The following is a 9,622-nucleotide window of genomic DNA, read 5'->3' on the forward strand; positions in this document are numbered from 1 at the left end:
CATAACAGAAGTTCAAATAATTATCAATAACTTTATGAAACTTGCAGTAATTACCCCTGAGGCCATGTAAACAAGATGCTTGCATGTAGCTGTCTTTGAATTCCACAAGCCAATTGTATAGCAGAGGCTCTTTGGAATTTACACTCACACTTTACAGGTGTCTGCCAAGGAAAAATTGGATTCCTTAGTTTGTTCACACCAGAACAATTTGGAAATATGTAAATTAAACATATTTTTCTTTATTTTCCTTCTTGACTCTCCTTACAAAACCTGCCTGTCTTTTCTCACAGCACTATATCCATTTTGATGTTTCTGTAAATGCCCAACTAAATCTCAAGGATATGAATTAACAGTAGTTTATGAAGGACCTATATGGATAAATGGCATTTTTGTTGTTGCTGAAAGGCTTGTGGTAGCTATCAAAGGATTGAACATGAAAATGGTAGTTTTCATTTAATGCAGAGCTGAATACAAACACTGTAACAGCTCTGAATCTTTCACACGTGTTCTTGTTATTTAGTAGCAGCTTTAACCTGGTTGGGAGCTGGAATGTAAACAGGTTTATAGATGGTGAAGCCTTGCAATACTCTGTGGTCTGCCGGCTAGGAACTTCAACATTATAGCATCAAAACGCACTGATACATCATATGCCATGACTTTCATTCCCTGATTTGTAATCTGTTCCTTCTTTTTTCTTAATAAAATGCACTTTTGAAGTAAAATGCAGAATATATTTTGAGATGTTGTATAAAAGTTTAAAATGAGGGAATTATACTGGATTTTTTTTCCTCAAAACAGTAAAAAGATGCGTAAATGTATGCCTTCTTTACTGGTGTTCGTGGTTTTTTTTGAACCTTTTGGTACACCCCATGATTATTATGAATTGTTAACAAAAGCTGCATTTATAATTTTTCCTTTTAACTGGACTCAGAAATGAAAGAAAAAATAGAAAGATGTTTACTGATTGTAACAAGTAAAGGAAGTTAAAATAGATTTTAAGTTTTGCCAAAGAGCAATGATTTGACTGTTAGCAGTTGTTTGCTGAAAGGTTATTTTATATTTAAATTGGGTGATATCCTTTTACTTCTGCCGAGAACTTGGCTCCTCTATACAGTGAGCCCTGTATAGATGCACAGGATTATGTGTAAGAATATAGCACGCACTGATGTAATATAAAAGTTTAAAAATTCTTTATTGGTGATTTCAAGTGAAAAAAATGAAAACAATATGTAATTAACATTTCCCAAATCTCATTAAATCCAAATGTGCAATATGCAAATAAAGTGGAGTCAGGGTGGCGTATGAAATGAGGGTCACGCATGGAAAATGACATCTTAATTTTGTAGAAACCATGTCCACTCTAGGAAATAGTTCCATTTTTAAAAATCCTTTCCCAAGTGTTGCTCTTTAAAGCAAATTTAATAAATTCTTCGGACGGTAAGTTAAAGACAGCAACCAGAGGGAGAAGCTTTATCTAGACAACCAACCAGACAGAAGTCAAGTGTTCAAATTACCTTTCATCAGACGGTATTGTCCTTCATCTATAACAGAGCCTGGCGACAGAGTCCGTCGTGCAGCTGGCCGTCGCTGATATATTAGTGTGAACAGCTCAGTTTTACAGATGAAAGGTCTGAGACTCCTGTCTGTGAGGTTATATTCCCAAGGGGACATGTAGTCGTATGTAATAAGCGACGAAGCTGTGACAAGAATTTCATTTTCACTCCACATTTTGCTGATCATTGGTGCCTTTAAGACCTGGAGTTTTGACAATTATTTAGTGGTGTAGAAAGGATCTTGGTATCCTTTTGGTCCAGAATGACCTATAGTTCTAGATCTTTTCCATATCCTTTTTAAATGAACATAAACCGTTATTTGGTAGGTCGTGGCTGTTGACAGATTTTTCTTTTAAAAAAAATATTTATTAGGCTTATGGTTCTTGACTCTAGGAAAGATCATTTTAATCGAAACACGTATAGTCTTTGTGAAATACTCAAGATGAGTTAGATCTGACTGAGTCCTCAAATGTTTTCCTCACGATAGAAGATGACACATCTCATATTAAAGTGTGTAGTTGATTGTTTGACTTTCCAATCCATGTATCAACTAAATGACGAATCTAACTAAATAATGCAATTTTACAGATGCATTCAGTAAGTCCTGCTTGCCTTCTACTTTTCCAAAGTTGGGATGATGGAGAGTGATAACAGGGAAGAAAAAGTTTAGCAGCCGACTGTGTGTTAGGATTGTGTGTGAGTGAGCACACACACACGAGAAAGAATACGACGTGAGGAGCAAGGGAATATGAACATTTTGCATATAATGTGGTAAGAGACTTGGACTTTTGATGTATCAATAGCTTCCCTGGAGCCTGGCTTTGACGATTTGCAAATGCAAATAAAATGGGATGGAAAACAGCCTGACCCACAATTATAATGGCTTCTCAGGTGAAATCATTTTTTTATTCTTTTCCCTATTTATAACGTTAGATTTAAAAAATACATGCATATATTTTAAAATTGAAATAGTATTCAGTACAAGAAGTCTTACAAGGAGAAATAGCTCTCCGTTGCCATATCCCCTGCCATGTCACTTTCAGCTCCTTTAGCTGTCTCTTTTTAGCTATCTCCATGTTTCTCAATTATATGCTGTAACAGGCTGGGTTTCCTGGAAAGCAAAGTCTTAAGACAGAGATTATCGTGAAGGAAATTTATTAGGGAATATTGTAGAGATCAGCATCTGTTGGGGAAAATGGGGCAGATGGAGAAGTTGGTACAATCACAACAGAGACTCAGCCAACCCTGTTGATGTGGCCCATTAAAGATGTCCTGAATTGGGGTGAGGGCTGGGCATTTTTACTCCTGTATCATCCAGGCATTGGGTATTGACTGCTTGGTGACCAGGGCATGAACTTGGACAAACAGCTCTCTTCAGCTTAGGTAGTTCCTGAAGAGGGAGGATAGACCTCCTCAGCATCTGGGGGATCTGGGTGGCACAGTGTACCATCCCTGAGGGTCCACCCTGTGCTTCTCAGACCCACCTGCTTCCTGTGAGTTCTGGGAGCAGCTCCTTCAGGACTCTGGTGGGCCTTGTTGCCCTGGGGAAACTTACACCAGGAAAGAGGGTAGAACAGACCACAGACCCTGCCCCTGCAGGGGGTCTCATTAAAATTTAAAGAGTATTCAATACAAGAAATCTTACAAGGAAAAATAGCTCTCCATTGCCATATCCCCTGCCATATCACTTTCAGCTCCTTTAGCTGTCTCTTTTTAGCTATTTCCATGTTTCTTAATTACATGCTGTAACAGGAGACTGTAACAGGAGAATGAGCTGGGACTCATTCTCTCCCTCCTCTACAACCCATACGAGACTCCCATATCGCGAGCTGACAACTCTGCAAAGAGCTGGAACCCTTGTCTAGTATAACCTTTCCAGGCTGCAGCTGCTGTACTTTTGCATTTACCATTACAATTGGTCAAAGGGGTATCTACCTGCCAAACATATTCTTCCTGCCCCCGTAGCGTAACAGCAGCTCTGTCTATTATTACCGATCAGGACAGTTCCCCCTGACGTGACCTCCCACGTTAACACTGCACTAGCTAAAGATCCGCGTTACAGCAAAGGGTGTGTGAGAGTGATCAGATACTGTGGGATATGCTGGTCCTTCCATATCACACCATCAGAAGCTCTTCGTAGACACTCAAAAGGTGGTGTTGGCTGATGCCTTGCAGGCAGTAAAGACAGCCCATACCTGAAATAAGTAATGATGCTAATCAAAAGTAATCTCTGTCCATTTCAGGGTAGAAAAGATCTGATGTAGTCAGCTGGCCGCAAAACTGGTGTCCTTGTAGAGGGGAATCTTTGTGGGGAATGAGCGCGGGTCTCTGCTGCTGACCGTTTGAACACTCAGGAGTGGCAGTAGTGACAACAGTCCTGATGGACGGGAGCTAATCTGCTTAGGACGCATTGCTTCCATTCCTACCTCCGTGGCTACGCTGCTCATACACCCGCTGTACCAGCACTTCAGTGGTCAGTGATTGAGCGGTTGATACCAACTGGCTAAGCCCTTCTGTCTACTTGGTTGTTAGTGATTATTCCACAGCAGCATAAGCTTTCTGGTGGGCAAAGATCTTGACGTGCATGCCCACCTACCCATAGGTCCATCCACATGCTTCTACCTCAGACCTCCTTGTCTCTGATCTTCCAAACCTCCTAGGTCCTGACATACTGACCAAATTACTGCCTGTAAGTCCATATATATCATAAGCTTGGGCCATTTCTTTCATACCAAGTGAGTGACTGGGGCCACCATCCAAAAATTCTCTTCATCGGGTGGGTCTCTCCTCGCCACTTTCTATGCTGTCCTGATTGGGACTCTGTAGCGGTGCGACCTTTCAGTTGCAGCTTCACCCACATTCTAAATCATCCCATCCATGCACCAAGTTCACTGTTTTACCTTCTTCAGCAGTTGGTAATAAGGGACCATTCATGCAACCCTAAGTGTGGGCCAAGGGAAATGTGCCAGGGAAGATCAGTGGAGAACAGGGGGGTCCGGGCTAGTGCCTGTGCAGATGGCTTGTGCCTACTAATGCTTGATCCCAGACGCACCATTTCGTAGTTATGCCGGCCATCCTGCTAACGTTGTGACTTGGTGATTCTCACAGAACCCAGATCATTATGGACAATTTTGACCACACTTGATGTCCCAGCGTGAGGCTCTTCATCTCTAGCAGGGCTCAGTAGCATGCCAGGGGATTTTTTTAGAGAGTTGGGTATCTCTCTGCAGCAGATGACATGGCATTGCTTCCAAATCTTGAATTTCTGCAGTGTATTATTCCCATTGGTGACTGCCGGTGAAGGCTGCATGGCATCTTCTTCCATCAATGATACCACTAAGAGCATAGGGTCTACAGAGTTATATGGTCCAAGAGGCAGGACCACTTGTCTACTGTCTGGACCCACTGTAAAACCGTTTCTTGCTCTGAGCCCCATTCAAAACTAGAGGACTTTTATGTTACCCAATGTATGGTCACAGTTCTATTCTCCAGTGTGGAAAAGGTTGCCTCTAGAACCCACTGAAGCCTACCCACCCCCTTCCCTCTCGCCACTGGGAACCACTAGTTTGTTTTCTATATCTGTGAGTCTGTTTCTGTTTTGCCTACCACACCCCCATTTACTGTATTTTTCTTCATCCAACTAGCCAAATGTCCTTTACTCCAGATTCTTTTTGTTTGAACTTTTCTAGAGAGAAACCTGTATTCAGGTGTCCTTTATGCTTCTCTGTGTAGAATGCTTGGGAGACCAGAGCACTGTCTGTCCCCATATTTCCTGTGTTAGGTATAGAATGTCTGGTCCATTTCTTTGCATAAATTTGTCTCACTTTGCATGCATGGATGCAATGCAAATAGTGAATCTAGCCGGAGTGGACTCTGGGCTCCTCCCCAGGCTCTAACCTCCTTCTCCTCCTGAGAAAATATTGGAAATTCTCACAATTTGACTTTCTCATCGTCTTCACATGCCTCTTAGGAGCTCTAACCATTATGTTTCGAAAAGTCATTAAATTAGTAATATCTATTTTATCAAGCCACAAACTAGCAAGACCAGTTCTTATTATAATTCCTTGTGTCATGCCAGACTAATTTGTGTTTGCTCGTAATAAAATAATGTTCCTTTTCAATGTGCTGATCCTAGACATGGCTTCGTGCCCATTGAACTAACATATCTGCTTCCAAGCTGTTCATGTGAGAAACTTTCTGATAAATTACATTTCTGTGAATGAATTTGTGTTTCTCCATATTTTCAACAGGAACAAATTAATTTTTTTTCATGTTTTTATTCTTTTTGTTTATGTCTTTATTGGCATATAATTGCTCTACAATGTTGTGTCAGTTTCTGTTATACAACAAAGTGAACCAGCTATAAGTATACACATATCCCCATATTCCCTCCCTCTTGAGCCTCCCTTCCGTCCTCCCTAAGGAACAAATTAATTTTTTAATTGAGCAGTCAAATGACCTATTCTTCCAAAATACATATTAAAAGACGATGGTTACAAATGACTAGGATGAGGAAGAGACTCTTTGCAGTGATTTTTTTTCATTTGCTTAAGATAGCTGACAAACTTTGCTTAGTAGAAGTCTATGGCACCAAATAAATTATTGTAGAATGACATTTTCTGGAAAAGTATTATAGTTCTGTGAAGGAAAATAAACCAAATATAACAAAACACCACATTTTATCATACCGAGAAAAAAAAATCAGAAACTGAAACAAACACTGACCAAACTAATTTCAGCTAAGAAACTAAAACAAACACTGACCAAACTAATTTCAGCTATTGAGAACTATAGTGGTGACAATACTGATGATAGTCTCTGAATGGTGTCACATGTCCACACATCCTTCTTCTACCTGTAATTTGTATAAGAGAAAGAAAATCTCTCATATTTCCTGTCGACTTTCTTAGCGGAATTTAGTGCACTTTGACCTTATCATGTTTGAAATTTCATGATGTGTGAAATCAATACGGTGATAAATGCCTCTAAAATTTTGTTTGAGCAATTTCTACTTTTCTGTTGGCTTCTGTCATGAAATTGAAGCTTAGCTATAGAATTTAAGCTATAAAGCATCATCTAAACATAGAGTCAGTCTATTCTTATAATCCTTAATTTGAAGGGAAATATTTTCTGAGTTATAATATTGAACAAACAAAATTGCTACTAAATTGCTAAAAAAAATTATAGTTACACACATGCAAGTATTTTTTTGCCATGTGACTGCTTTTGCACTGAAGGAGTAGGTATGGGAAGAGGTTTAGAACCTCCCACTGGCTTCCAGACAGCTCAGGGAAACAAAGCTAGATCCCCACCTAGTTCCTGTGGCATTCATGTATCATCCTTTCCTTTAATACCCAAGGAAAAATAGTTTGAGCTCTTATCTCAGGACTGTAGGAAGCTGAATCTTTTAAGTGCGTACCGCCTCCCCCCAGGGTCTTCTGGAGTCCCTGAAGGAATGGTGTCATATTCTATAAACCTATCTTGGTCCTTATATGTTACTCAGCCAGCTGCCCACATGAGACCATTACTCTAGTGGCCAAACTAGAGTCTAGTTTAAGCTAAGTAGATTCTCTCTGTTTTTTTACAACCAACTTCTGAATGTAGTCCAAGCTTTTCGCTTAATTCGCAAAATACAGAGAAGAGAGGAAAGTAACATTTAAGAAAAAAAAATTATGGACATCTTGGAAATAATATAAAATATTCCCAAAACAGAAAAACTGAATCCAATCAAGTATCAATTATTACAGTTCCTGGAGTCCACCAATCCTGCCCTTTCAATGAGTTACTCTTCTGTACTGCTGCCCTCCCACCCAACGTGGTACAATTGCCTTCCCACTCCCAAAACATAAAGACCACAGCCCAAAGGGAAGTGCAGTTCCTTGCCGACACTGGATTTCGTTCTGCCCCAGGATGAAAGATATTCATGTTATTTGGTAGAAACCTTTACTTCAGACACAGAATAGGGTCTAGCTTCCAAGTCATTGCCAGGACAATTAAAGTGTTTGACAGTGAATTCCTAGTGTATAGAATATCCATCCTTGCAGAGTACCAGGTGGAGAATTTTGACATAGTCTCTCTGGTACATTCTATGGAGTCACCACTGGGTTAACGTGAAGGTTAGCCTGCTCTTTCATGCTTTAAACTTCATCCCAGCTGTGCCTCAATCTGCATCTCCCTGCTGCTGGCCTCTCCCAGTGTTTTCAGTCTTATAGAATAGCAGCACCATCCACCTACCTGCCAAAAGTTGAAATCAAACCAGGAGCCCCTTTTCTTCACACTCCCTATTTGATTCATCACCAAGATGTGTCCATTTGTCCTTTAACTGTATCATAACCTATCCTCTTGTCTCATTCTTCAGAAACCCTGCTCAAGCTACTGTCATCACTTAGTCCACAGCAGTGGCCTCCTAATTAGTTTATCATATGAGGGCCACGACCCCTGGACCTCCTGGCCATCCCCTACTCTGCAAACCTATCTGTATGTCATCTCACGTTCACTGTGCATCTTTAGAAGTTTCTCTTTCTTTGCTCTGAAGATGAAGGTCATGGTGATCGTATGTTCTGTATGGGTTACCCTTAGTGTCCCAGGTTAATTATGAATGTATATTTCACTATCAAGAATGTTACATTTCTAATGATAAATTATGTGGTTGTCCTGAACATGATCGTGATGTAGCCCCAGCCTCAGATCAGACACAGATACCCCACACGAAGATTCTTTTAGTTCAGTTCCATCTATTTTCCACTTATCCCCTGCCCCCATTGCACAGATTTTGAGTTTGCAGTTCCTTTGCAGTAAATTCTTCTCAAATCAATTAGTTTACTCATTTCCATCACTTTGAGCATCATTTTCTCAGCAAAGGTTCCGTGGTCTCCATTTCTACGTCAGATTCTCCTCCTGAAAACACCTGACTCACAGCACCATGAGATCAAGAGATGTGTCTCTGTGTTTCATTCACATTCAGTCCAACCACCAACCCAGGGCCTGATTAACAGCCACCCAATAGAGTTAACTGAATAAATATAGATTAAGTAAATAATGACTGAGCTCTGGCTGCTTTCTGTACATATAATTGACATAATTGAAGGGTCAATTTCTCGTGGCTACCCCATAAGAAGGCAAGACTGCTGCAAAGATAAATAATTATCTTTATCTCCAGAACCTGAAGACCACTAGTAATGTTTAAATGCAGCCTCTAGTATTAGCAAAACAGATTAACCCAGCCCTCATGCCACTCGACTCATCAATAAAGCATCTTTAATCAGCATCTTGGTTAATATTGCATTACTAAAATCAATCTTTTGCCGTCTTACAAACAAGCAAACAAATAAAGACAAATCTGTGCGCTGAAAACTTTGCTCTCTACCAGTTGCAGTTCTTACATTGTCTAGTCCTTCTATCTCTTATTTGCTCTTAATGAAACACATTAGCCTCCAGCCCACTTTTTTGTATTTTATAAAGAGTGCTGCCACAATCCATCATTTACTTTTCTCTGTTCAGTATTTTTGATGCCGCTATGTAAAATTGAAAGCTAGTTTCTCCACAGTTGTCTGATCTATAACTTTCTTTTGTTGAGTTTATGTAAGATGCATAAACTATGTGCTCACACTTATACAATAATATGCATACTGTTATGAGCATTTGGATTAGTTTAAAAGAAAAGGGTTATGGTTTGAGCATTATAGATTAGATGGTCTGTTTGAATTTGAAGAAAATGGGGATTTTCAATATTGTAATTCGTTGGGTGGATTGTATTTTCTAATATAGTTCTGTTTGGTTTGAAAATTGTTTCACTTGAAATCCAAGTGGAGTCGGGTGGGAGCGGAGGAGAGCACGCAAGCACATACTCTTTGATTGGACAGGATGTTTCCAGTTGCTTCAGTGCGCTGGCTGGATGGCAGCAGCCCTGTTGTGCTTACGCAGGCGTCAACATGGCTTCATTGGACAGTGACTTTGGCGTGTAGGATGATTGAGGGTGATTGCTTTCACTTACTTGATTAAAACTGGTAGAAACGTAGACAGTCCTCCAGTTATTTTTTATGCAGCTTGCTGACTATTGTTTTTCTTTT

This window comes from Phocoena sinus, chromosome 19 (assembly GCF_008692025.1).
Source record: "Phocoena sinus isolate mPhoSin1 chromosome 19, mPhoSin1.pri, whole genome shotgun sequence".
Classification (NCBI taxonomy): domain Eukaryota; kingdom Metazoa; phylum Chordata; class Mammalia; order Artiodactyla; family Phocoenidae; genus Phocoena; species Phocoena sinus.